General features: G+C 38.2%; 1 protein-coding gene across 4 annotated transcripts in view; it reads right to left on the bottom strand.

The window, feature by feature from the left end:
• The window catches only part of TENM3 (teneurin transmembrane protein 3), a 1,496,942-nt gene that overhangs the window by 174,155 nt on the left and 1,309,713 nt on the right, over nucleotides 1-13,074 (bottom strand). The window contains exon 1 of one of the 4 annotated variants that reach the window (XM_073902282.1): nucleotides 3,463-3,566. The exons of the other annotated variants lie outside the window; for them this stretch is intronic. The gene's annotated coding sequence lies outside the window, so the exon portion shown is untranslated. Of the gene's footprint in view, nucleotides 1-3,462; nucleotides 3,567-13,074 lie in introns of those variants that run through there. 4 annotated transcript variants of the gene reach the window in all.

Raw genomic sequence — 13,074 nt, 5'->3', positions numbered from 1 at the left:
ATGTATAAAAAAAAATCTGCAAAAATTACCATCAAAAACATACGGTTTTGACCTGGCATCCCCATGAGGTTTGCAGAAGAAAGGGAGGAATTTTCTTTACTTCTCAGCCCGTGTTTGGGAATGTGAAAAGTGAATCCTGTGAGAATATTCCCCATTGTATTCGGCAATAAAGCAGCTGCTTCTTTTTTAACACAGAGCACACGGGCGCAGGCTGATTCTGTTCTGATGTTTCTAATGATGCCCTGCGTGACGCCTACCTCCACTCCCTCAGCTCTCCGAGCCACCGTTTCCACTCTGGTGATGAACTAGACAGGCACACTTGGAGAGAGACTATCAGAGACTGAGATGAGGAAAATCAATTTCAAAGCCCCAAAGACAGCTGGTGCAGAAGGTCACTGAACACTAACCATTGCTTTGTGGCTTTGGAATCTTGAGGGGGGACTCTATTTAACAACAACAACAAGCAGACAGGAGCCGGCGAACGGCACGCACCGCATTATTCGTGGTGTAGCCGCTCCAACAGCAATGGAAACAATTACTCTGGATTAAGCACAATTAATAACTTATCGTTTTTCTTCTGAAGCTGAAAGAGCTGTTTCTTTGTTGACCGGCCTTCGGGACCGACCTTTCATTTCAGCTTCCGCCTTCTGTCCTAGCTTATATTTCCCACCGATCCTGTGATGTATCTTTCCACGGGTCATGTCACAAATTTAAAATTAGTAGGGACAAGGACTAAATCCCGTCTTTCCTGCTGTCCCCATTCAGGCCTTTGGGTCACTAGTAACTCTATCCTGTAGGTCTCTATGAGGGACTCAGGGGCAAATTTCAATTACTCTTCTAGCCTGCCTGCCCTGGGCAGTCCCCTAACCCCCAGCCCAGTATCTATCTACCCTGCCAGAGAACCCTACATTTTTTCCTTTATGGCCGCCTGCCTTCCTGCCTTCCTTCCCTTCCCTCTCTCCTTCCTTCTTCCTTCCTTCCCTCCCTCCTTCCTTCCTTTCCTTTTCCCTTCCTGTCTGTCTGTCTTTTTTGTGGGGTTGAGAACTTCTTCTGAGTTCTTACACTTCAACGTCCTCTTTTGAACCTATTTGGCAGAGACAAAGGAGAGGCAAAAGTAACATTTTCATTTCACATTTTCTACTCTCAAATGAAACCTCATGTTTTAAATACCAGATCTGCACAGTATGCGGAACTACTTCTATACAGCCAGTCATAATGCCTACCTACTCTTATCTCAGGCCGCTTACAACTGCTTCTTGTCATTTGTTTTGCTTTTTTCCCTCCATCTCTTAGCAGGTATGCTTTGCTCCTTAGAAACTCTTCACTTTTGATTGGTTTTGTCATTCAAAATAATGAACTACAAAACTATCATAAAATTTTTAATGGCAAAGTAATCAGATCTTTAAAGTAAATTTAAGTGTCCTTTTGTATATTATATTATATTATAATATCACCATATCAGTGCTCATTTGAAAAGATCGTGACATCAAGTACAAAATTAAATAAGTTATAATAAAATTGTGAGCTTACAAGAGTCGCTAGGAAACAATCAGTTTCATACTAGTCTTTTGTTCAGGAGGTTAATATAATCATGTTATTCCTCTAATATCAAGAGCACAGTTTCATAAGTTGCAAATTACAGGGACCAAAATGAAAAAGCATCCTTGGAAAACATACAGCATTACTCAAAGTGGTTTGAGTCATTTCCTCAATGGGACATTAAGAGAGAAAATAAGAGTCAAAAAGAAAGTGTGCAACCACCGAATGAAATTTTAATTAATCACCTTCAGAACTGGCTGTCTTCATACAAAAGAGGTTTCTTTTCTTCAATATTTTATACAGTGTTAAAAACCTTTTTAGAGAGTAGCAAACAGAGCAAATGACTAAAAAGAGTGTCACAGCGTTTAGTGCGGTCCCTATGGCAAGTTGAAACCTTTACTAGTGACATACAAATACCTGGAATATTATTTCTTTTGTATATAATCTATTATGTCTTATGGGGAGAAAGACACTACGGCCCAGGAGGTGTGAATGCTTTCTTGCTCTCCTTATAATCTTGGTTGAACAAAGAGAGTAATCTACTTCAAACTTAATGTGAACTGCTTAAATAACACGTCTTGATGTCCTGCTTTCTCCTTATGTTTCTGGGCAAATTAATAAAACTTTTACCTGGAATACAGATTGCTTACTTCAAATGAGGTGCTCTCGTTTCAAAGACAGTGTGTCAATGAGAAGAAAGATTGACTGTATTTGGTCACAATTACAACCTTTTCAGAATCCAACGCTCTTACTTCTGAGAAACAAACGGAGGGTTCTAGAGGGGAGGGGGTGGGGGGATGGGTTAGCCTGGTGATGGGTATTAAGGAGGGCACGTTCTGCGTGGAGCACTGGGTGTTATGCACAAACAATGAATCATGGAACACTACATCAAAAACTAATGATGGTATCTATGGTGATTAACGTAACATAATAAAATAAAATTAAACAAAACAAAACAAATGATGTGATTATATTTTTCCTCATTACAAACCATGGAATAGTTTTCCTTAGAGTAATGATAAACAGAAATTTTGCTTTGTAATTATTAATACGGGGACTCTGGTGTAACCAATGGAAAGTGGCGATGTTCTTAAATTCCTCATTAAAAAATAAAATGCGTTTAACTGCTTAAAAAAAAAAAAGGAGCTGAGGGAATTTTAAGATATAGGTTCCTTTTCCTGCAGGCAAAACATAACTTTCTGGATTTAAGAGGCTTATTAAAAGTCTCACAAGATTTCCTCAACATCAAACAACTCTTCCAGAATGATATTTTCAGATCTAAAGCAAATGAATCTCACACTTATGGATTAAATTTACCTGGAAATATATGAAGGCTAAAATTAACTACCAAGTTCAAAATAGTTTTAGTCACTTGATGATGCCAAAACAATGGGCGGATTGCCTAGAATTCATTTTAAGATAAAATACTTTGCAAGAACTGTCAAAACATATAAAATTTAATTATTGTGTGTTATCCTCCTTCCATATTGCTCATTACCACTTACTTAATGGCTTGTAGTCTATAATTGAGAATATATTGATTAAATTGTTGAAACAGCCTCCAGTATTTGTCAGTATATATTTGAAAGACATGATATACCTGAACGATGATACTAACTTACTATCCAAACACTCTGAAAACTTACCAATAACCTGCGGTTCGTTATCACGGTCTTCCGAATTTTCACTACCAGATCCTGAATTTTAAGTTCCAAAGCCAACTGGATAATCTGTTAAATGTGTATTTAGTATTGTATTTATAACTAATTAAAAGACTGAAAAAGCAGTTTACTTTTTTTAAAGTGATGTACGTTAGATAATAACACAGCGAAATAAAAAAAAATTAATGCAGCGAAATACAAAATTTGCGGCAGCTCTTAAACAAGAAAACTAAAGAAAGCAAAAGCCTATATAGAAAATTACCTGTTCTTATTCAAGGCTGGGTTCCTGCTTGTTTTTCTTTACCTTTTAGCAACTGATTCTCGATAGGTATCCTAAGACGTCTAGTACAATTACTTACTGTGTCTCGATACCTAGCTATTTGGAAAGAAATCTCCATCAGTTGGGGATGCTGGCCCTCGGAAGCTCTGTGAGATTCCTGAACGAAGAGACTGCAGAGGCTGCTGTGAATTTTCAGGGAGGAGTCCACCCACACTGGCAGCTGAGGAAGGCTGTACAAGGTGTTCTGCAGTCTCCAATCTTTCACAAGAAAACATTTTAACCAGACTGATGATGGAATCATAGGTTTTGGTAAGGCCTGGCAAACTTAGTGGCCACTGATATGAACAAGATCTACTTAGAGACCATGCCATCCATTAAAGCTGTGGTCCTCAAACTTTAGCTCACATCACAGTCCCTTGGAGGGCTTGTTAAACCAGAAGGTCTTCAGGGAACCCCACAGCTTTATTGCCAGTCCAGAGACCACATTTTGAGAACTGCTACAGTAACGTATTGGAGTATTGGTTTTTTAGCTTTAGTTTCACTCAAGACTCTCATCAAGATTCTATAACAAATCAGAAAACCGTTCAAAAGATTCCTGCTTAGAAAGTTAACGGCTGGTAGCTCACCTCAAGCTGTCAACTTAGAACGAATGGAATTTTTACAATATGAGGGCTCAATCCATCTGACCCCAGGATCAAACGGCTTCCACATTTTTCATCGTTCTACATCATCTCACTCTTAATTTTTTACTTCCAACCTTCCTCTTTGTTGTACTTCCCTTTCAAATTCGTCTGTTTGTTAAGAAATCAGGCCCTTCATGCCTTCTCAGCCCGTTGCTACTTTTAAGCATCTAGCACGTTTACTGGACTTTATCTCTAAATGAAATACCAGTTATCTGTTCTTTCTTGGTTCTTCTGTGTTTCCTACACTACCTATATTTCCGTGTGTCTCTCAGACATTCACCAAAACACTATCTTATTCCACAAGTCCCTTCTTTCGGGGGTTCTCTTTCTGTCTCTCTTCGACTTAGTAGTTGGGATTTGTGAGCCATGTAGAAGTCTAGCTGATAGTTCACCAGGGGTATTTACAACTTCCCAAAAGGTTCCTACTCTCTTCATACAGAAAATGCTATTTCTCTACCCTTAACCTTTCTGGCTGGAATCGTTTTTATCCATTCTTTTTTCCTCTATAATCTTGGCTTCGATTTACAACCTATATTAAAATTTATAGGGGAAAAAAAAGCTACTTCTCATCTTTCTCTCTATCTGTTAGCAGAGACTTCTGGAAAGCTCAGTTATAAATATTTTTAAGGCACCATGCACACACACACACACAAACACACGCACCCCCCCCCACACACAAATATATCCTCTTAACCCCTTTACACATCTGCTCTATTGAGGAGAAGGGAAAGAAATAAAAGTATTTCCTGCATAAATGCCTTCTCCTCTAGTTTTCTCCTTCTTTGAAGCTGCTGAGGACCAGGAGTGACAATCAAGGTGGTGTTCTTAGTACGGGTCACCGGGGAGGCACCCCCAACACTCTGACCAAGGTTGTAACCCTGACAGCTTCAGATCTACCAGACAACGGGATGAAAAAAAAAAAATCCTCTTACTAAGGCTCAGAGGGGGCGGAATTCCAGCATATTTGAAAACAAAACAAAACAAAACCCATCCTGAAACCTCATTATTACAGTTAAAGACAGTTTCTTCTCTCAGTCTTTTGATACTATTTTCAACCATGCTTTCAAGGGTGGGAGCAGGAGACTTGGAGGACGAGGTTTTAATTCACTTCAATAACCACTGTGGTAGCAATAGTACTCGACAAAAGCTATAACTAAAAATAAAAACTTGCAAAATGGGATCTCAAAACTGAAAAGGCTTGCGTCAAGGATTGACATAAAGGGAAACAGTTAGGAAATAATAAAATTTACCTAGATTGAGCCTGAATAACAGACTGAACTTCAATATTTTTTCTTTTTGCTTTTGATAATTTAATCTCTGATAATTTTGAAATAGGGTGAGTCCAAGCATAGGTGTATGTGTGCGTGTGTGTATGTGTGTGTAAATTTACTAAGAACCGGCCAGGGCTGGTTCAAAATGGATTAATTATTTTGCCTCTAATATAAAGGTACTATTACTATAAACTTAACTGAAAATGTTTTATAGTAAGTGATATACCATGCATCCCTGAATTGTAAAAAGAAAATGTTTTTTAAAGTCCTACTAATTAAAATGCTTCTTCTTTTATTGCCTCTAAATTAATTACGGTATGCATTTTAAAGAAAAACATTTTAAATAAGAAAATTAAACACCCCCAAGTGAGTAATCAACATTAGAATATAAATTATATATTTTGATGTGAAAACAAAAGAACAAATATGTAATGATTCTAGCTGTGACACAGTGAGTTAGTGAGACTGACAAACTACTTCTTCACGCTGATAGCATGTTGTGGTCTCCAATCTATTACACTTTTGAATTGATGTGCTATTATCTTTGGACAACTTTCACACCAGGAGGTGATCCCAGCAAGAAGAATGTCTTAAATGAAAAGCTTATAAACAATATAGATTTCACTGCTGTTACCTGAATTAGTATGACCTATTAGTGGTTGTACAAAAAAGTGCTTTGAGACAAACCTGTTTTTAATATTTTACCAAAAAATTCTGCAATATGAATGTATGAATAATTACATATTTTAGCAATTGTCACTGTATCAATCTGTAATTATACTGAATACACAAACACGTTCCTGGTAAGTATAGCATTGATCTCTGAAAACTGGGAAGACAAATTCTAGAGTATTAACGTGATTTGTGGGAAATGCGTTTTAGTGAATTCATATTTATTTTTCAGGATTAAGTGAGAAACCTATATAAAACTTACGTATAACCACAGCTGTATAAAAATATATAGGGTTATAACAGGAAGCAAAATATTTTTATTATGACTATTTAAACACAGACACATCTATAATCAAGCACAAAATCGTGTCACAGAGTTTGGGAGGATTAGGAACTGAACAACAGGTTAAATATGCAGATTTTTTCTTTTTTTTTCCATTTTTACCATTATCAAGAAGGCTAAGATAGCTTAACAGTCTTTGTTTCAAATTTTAGTTATTAAAATGGTGTGGCCATAGCATCAAATGCACAAATCTATATTAGATATTTTCCTGCATGTTTTAAGATTATCAATTACACCTACTGTTGGCAATTACATACCAAATATATTAAAATTAACATAGGAATGAAAAAGAAGGTCTTAAAATTCCAATGTGCTATTTGAGCAAGATTTTAATTATTAACTCATTCAATTATTGATGGCCATCTATGCTTAAAACTGTTCAGAGTTTCTAGAGAAGTTTGAGAAGGAAGTATGATCTAGATAAAAAGAAGAATTTCAAGTGTAGGTGTAAGTTCATAAAAGAATTTCAGGGTTGCAAGAGATGCTGAAGGTGTGTATCTTAGTCAGTCATATATGTGCTAGTGAACCGTAAGTATTTAACAAAACAAAACATAAAACAACCAGTCCAAAGAGAGGAAGGTGTTTTAAATAAACTCTAGTGAGCACCTATTTACTACGTGCAAGGAAACTATTATCTAATCTTAAACTTCACAAAACCTCCACTGTGTGTGTGTGTATGTAATAAAATTTACTTTTTTAAGATGAGGAAATGGAGCCTTAATTTCTTAAAGTTTATACAGAGGCAAAGCCAGGTCTTTTTGGCCCTAAAATTACTGTTCATAACGAGTTACATAATACAGTAGTAGTTTCCATATGAGGTATGTATCTTAGCTCGTGTATAAAACACACTTCAGTTTGTGCTTATCTCCTGTCTGTAGAGAATAAGCAAGATACTCAGCTTTAATAATATGTCATACAGGGACGATAGTAGAGGCTGTTTTCGGTCCTTTTGTGGGAAAGGCACTGATGTCTATGAGCTCCCTGAGAGAAGGAAGAACTCAGCAAGTTGAGGAGTCAACAGCTCTCACCTTTTAACTTCCGCGGCTTGTGTGTGATTCATCAAATACAAGACTCAATACATCCCAATACTTTGGGATGAGCTGTGTGGTGATTCTGAAAATCTTTTTTTTTCTTCCCATTTTTATTGTTATGTTAATCACCATACATTACATCATTAGTTCTTGATATAGTGTTCCATGATTCATTGTTTGTGCATAACACCCAGGGCTCCACGCAGAACGTGCCCTCCTTAATACCCATCACCAGGTTAGCCCATCCCCCCACCCCCCTCCCCTCTAGAACCCTCAGTTTGTTTTTCAGAGTCCATCGTCTCTCATGGTTCCTCTCCCCCTCCGACTTACTCCCCTTCATTCTTCCCCTCCTGCTATCTTCTTCTTTTTTTCTTAACATATATTGGATTATTTGTTTCAGAGGTACAGATCTGTGATTCACCAGTCTTGCACAATTCACAGCGCTCACCATAGCACATACCCTCCCCAATGTCTATCACCCAGCCACCCCATCCCTCCCACCCCCCACCACTCCAGCAACCCTCAGTTTGTTTCCTGAGATTAAGAATTCCTCATATCAGTGAGGTCATATGATACATGTCTTTCTCTGACTGACTTATTTCACTCAGCATAACACCCTTCAGTTCCATCCATGTCGTTGCAAATGGCAAGATCTCATTCCTTTTGATGGCTGCATAATATTCCATTGTGTATATATACCACTTCTTCTTTATCCATTCATCTGTCGATGGACATCTTGGCTCTTTCCACAGTTTGGCTATTGTGGACATTGCTGCTATAAACATTGGGGTGCACGTACCCCTTCGGGTCCCTAGATTTGTATCTTTGGGGTAAATACCCAGTAGTGCAATTGCTGGATCGTATGGTAGCTCTATTTTCAACTGTTTGAGGAGCCTCCATCCTGTTTTCCAGAAGGGTTGCACCAGCTTGCATTCCCACCAACAGCGTAGGAGGGTTTCCCTTTCTCCGCATCCCCACCAACATCTGTCATTTCCTGACTTGTTAATTTTCGCCATTCTGACTGGTGTGAGGTGGTATCTCATGGAGGTTTTGATTTGAATTTCCCTGATGCCGAGCGATGTTGAGCACTTTTTCATGTGTCCGTTGGCCACTTGGATGTCTTCTTTGGAAAAATGTCTGTTCATGTCTTCTGCCCATTTCTTGATTGGATCATTTGTTCTTTGGGTGTTGAGTTTGATAAGTTCTTTATAGATTTTGGATACTAGCCCTTTATCGGATATGTCATTTGCAAATATTTTCTCCCATTCTGTCGGTTGTCTTTTGGTTTTGTGGACTGTTTCTTTTGCTGTGCAAAAGCTTTTTATCTTGATGAAATCCCAACAGTTCATTTTTGCCCTTGCTTCCTTTGCCTTTGGCGATGTTTCTAGGAAGAAGTTGCTGCGGCTGAGGTTGAAGAGGTTGCTACCTGTGTTCTCCTTTAGGATTTGGATGGACTCCTGTCTCACGTTTAGGTATTTCAACCATCTGGAGTCTATTTTTGTGTGTGGTGTAAGGAAATGGTCCAGTTTCATTCTTCTGCATGTGGCTGTCCAATTTTCCCAACACCATTTGTTGGAGAGACTGTCTTTTTGCCATTGGACATTCTTTCCTGCTTTGTCAAAGATGAGTTGACCATAGAGTTGAGGGTCCATTTCTGGGCTCTTTATTCTGTTCCATTGATCGATGTGTCTGTTTTTGTGCCAGTACCATACTGTCTTGATGATGACAGCTTTGTAATAGAGCTGGAAGTCCGGAATTGTGATGCCGCCAGCTTTGCTTTTCTTTTTCAAGATTCCTCTGGCTATTCGGGGTCTCTTCTGGTTCCATACAAATTTTAGGATTATTTGTTCCATTTCTTTGAAAAAAGTGGATGGTATTTTGATGGGGATTGCATTGAATGTGTAGACTGCTCTAGGTAGCATTGGCATCTTCACAATGTTTGTTCTTCCAATCCATGAGCATGGAACGTTTTTCCATTTCTTTGTGTCTTCTTCAATTTCTTTCATGAGTATTTTATAGTTTTCTGAGTACAGATCCTTTGCGTCTTTGGTTAGACTGATTCCTAGGTATCTTATGGTTTTGGGTGCAATTGTAAATGGGATCGACTCCTTGATTTGTCTCTCTTCTGTCTTGTTGTTGGTGTATAGGAATGCCACTGATTTCTGTGCATTGATTTTATATCCTGCTACTTTACTGAATTCCTGTATGAGCTCTAGCAGTTTTGGGGTGGAGTCTTTTGGGTTTTCCACATACAGTATCATATCATCTGCAAAGAGTGAGAGTTTGACTTCCTCCTTGCCGATTTGGATGCTTTGATTTCTTTTTGTTGTCTGATTGCTGTGGCTAGGACTTCTAATACTATGTTGAATAGCAGTGGTGATAGTGGACATCCCTGCCACGTTCCTGACCTTAGGGGAAAAGCTCTCAGCTTTTCCCCATTGAGAATGATATTCGCTGTAGGTTTTTCATAGATGGCTTTTATGATATTGAGGTATGTACCCTCTATCCCTATACTCTGAAGAGTTTTGATCAAGAAAGGATGCTGTACTTTGTCAAATGCTTTTTCTGCATCTATTGAGAGGATCATATGATTCTTGTTCTTTCTTTTGTTAATATATTGTATCACATTGATTGATTTGTGGATGTTGAACCAACCTTGCAGCCCAGGGATAAATCCCACTTGGTCATGGTGAATAATCCTTTTAATGTACTGTTGGATCCTATTGGCTAGTATTTTGGTGAGAATTTTTGCATCCAAGTTCATCAAGGATATTGGTCTGTAATTCTCCTTTTTGATGGGGGTCTCTGTCTGGTTTTGGGATCAAGGTAATGGTGGCCTCATAAAATGAGTTTGGAAGTTTTCCTTCCATTTCTATTTTTTGGAACAGTTTCAGAATAGGTATTAATTCTTCTTGAAATGTTTGGTAGAATTCCCCTGGGAAGCCATCTGGCCCTGGGCTTTTGTTTGTTGGGAGGTTTTTGATGACTGCTTCAATTTCCTTAGTGGTTATAGGTCTGTTCAGGTTTTCTATTTCTTCCTGGTCCAATTTTGGTAGTTGATACATCTCTAGGAATACACCCATTTCTTCCAGGTTATCTAATTTGCTGGCATAGAGTTGCTCATAATATGTTCTTATAATTGTTTGTATGTCTTTGGTGTTGGTTGTGATCTCTCCTCTTTCATTCATGATTTTGTTGATTTGGGTCATTTCTCTTTTCTTTTTGATAAGTCTGGCCAGGGGTTTATCAATCTTGTTAATTCTTTCAAAGAACCAGCTCCTAGTTTCGTTGATCTGTTCTACTCTTCTTTTGGTTTCTATTCCATTGATTTCTGCTCAGATCTTTATTATTTCTCTTCTCCTGCTGGGTTTAGGCTTTATTTGCTGTTCTTTCTTTAGCTCCTTTAGGTGTAGGGTTAGGTTGTGTATTTGAGACCTTTCTTGTTTCTTGAGAAAGGCTTGTATTGCTATATACTTTCCTCTCTGGACTGCCTTTGCTGTATCCCAAAGATTTTGAAGTGTTGTGTCTTCATTTTCACTGGTTTTCATGAATTTTTTAAATTCTTCTTTAATTTCCTGGTTGACCCATTCATTCTTTAGTAGGATGCTCTTTAGCGTCCATGTATTTGAGTTCTTTCCGACTTTCCTCTTGTGATTGAGTTCTAGTTTCAAAGCACTGTGGTCTGAAAATATGCAGGGAATAATCCCAATCTTTTGGTACCGGTTGAGACCTGATTTGTGACCTAGGATGTGATCAGTTCTGGAGAATGTTCCATGGGCACTAGAGAAGAATATGTATTCCGTTACTTTGGGATGGAATGTTCTGAATATGTCTGTGAAGTCCATTTGGTCCAGTGTTTCATTTAAAGTCTTTATTTCCTTGTTGATCTTTTGCTTAGATGATCTGTCCATTTCAGTCAGGGGGGTGTTCAAGTCCCCCACTATTATTGTATTATTGTCAATGTGTTTCTTTGCTTTTGTTATGAATTGCCTTATATAATTGGCTGCTCCCATGTTAGGGGAATAGATATTTACAATTGTTAGATCTTCTTGTTGGATAGACCCTTTAAGTAGGATATAGTGTCCTTCTTCATCTCTTATTACAGTCTTTGTTTTAAAATCTAATTTGTCTGATATAAGGATTGCCAACCCAGCTTTCTTTTGGTGTCCATTAGCATGGTAAATGGCTTTCCACTCCCTCACTTCCAATCTGGGGGTGTCTTTGCGTCTAAAATGAGTCTCCTGCAGACAGCATATGGATGGGTCTTGTTTTTTAATCCAATCTGACAGCCTGTGTCTTTTGATTGGGGCATTGAGCCCATTTACATTCAGGGTAACTACTGAAAGATATGAATTTAGTGCCATTGTATTGCCTGTAAGGTGACTGTTACTCTATATTGTCTGTGTTCCTTTCTGATCTATGCTGCTTTTAGGCTCTCTCTTTGCTTAGAGGACCCCTTTCAATATTTCTTGAAGGGCTGGTTTCGTGTTTGCAAATTCCTTTAGTTTTTGTTCGTCCTGGAAGCTTTTTATCTCTCCTTCTATTTTCGATGACAGACTAGGTGGATATAGTATTCTTGGCTGCATATTTTTCTCGTTTAGCGCTCTGAAGATATCATGCCAGTCCTTTCTGGCCTGCCAGATCTCTGTGGATAGGTCTGTTGCCAATCTAATGTTTCTACCATTGTAGGTTACATATCTCTTCTCCTGAGCTGCTTTCAGGATTTTCTCTTTGTCTCTGAGACTTGTAAGTTTTACTGTTAGATGTCAGGGTGTTGACCTATTTTTATTGATTTTGAGAGGGGTTCTCTGTGCCTCTTGGATTTTGATGCCTGTTTCCTTCCCCACATTAGGGAAGTTCTCTGCTATAATTTGCTCCAATATACCTTCTGCCCCTCTCTCTCTTTCTTCTTCTTCGGGGATCCCAATTATTCTAATGTTGTTTCATCTTATCGTATCGCTTATCTCTCGAATTCTGCCCTCGTGATCCTGTAGTTGTTTCTCTCTCTTTTTCTCAGCCTCTTTATTTTCCATCATTTGGTCTTCTATATTGCTGATTCTCTCTTCTGCCTCATTTATCCTAGCATTTAGTGCCCCCATTTTTGATTGCACCTCATTAATAGCCTTCTTGATTTCGATTTGGTCAGATTTTAGTTCTTTTATTTCTCCAGAAAGGGTGTCTCTAATAACTTCCACGCTTTTTTCAAGCCCAGCTAGTATCTTTAAAGTGATGATTTTGAACTCTATGTCTGACATTGTACTAATGTTCGTATTGTGTGGGTCCCTGGCAGACGGTACTGCCTCTTGTTCTTTTTGCTGAGGTGATTTTTTTCGTCTTATCATTTTGTCCAGAGGAGAATAGATAAATGGGAGAACAGAATGCTAACAGGTTAACAAGGTCCTCAGCAAAGATACTCTATACAAATCAGAAAAGACCTGAAACCAGGGGAAAAGGAAGGGAAAGAAAGAGAAAAAAAAAAAAAGAAAAAGAAAAAGATAAAAACAAACAAAAACAGAACAAAACAAAAAAAAAACGGAATATGATCAAATATGATCAGACTAGTGTATAGATCGGTGCCACACACTAGATTTTGG

The sequence above is a fragment of the Callorhinus ursinus genome, unplaced genomic scaffold, assembly GCF_003265705.2.
Source record: "Callorhinus ursinus isolate GAN/ISIS: 27379988/994484 unplaced genomic scaffold, GSC_fseal_2.0 scaffold17, whole genome shotgun sequence".
In the NCBI taxonomy this organism is placed as follows: Eukaryota; Metazoa; Chordata; class Mammalia; order Carnivora; family Otariidae; genus Callorhinus; species Callorhinus ursinus.
This window is presented reverse-complemented; position numbering and strand designations above follow the sequence as displayed.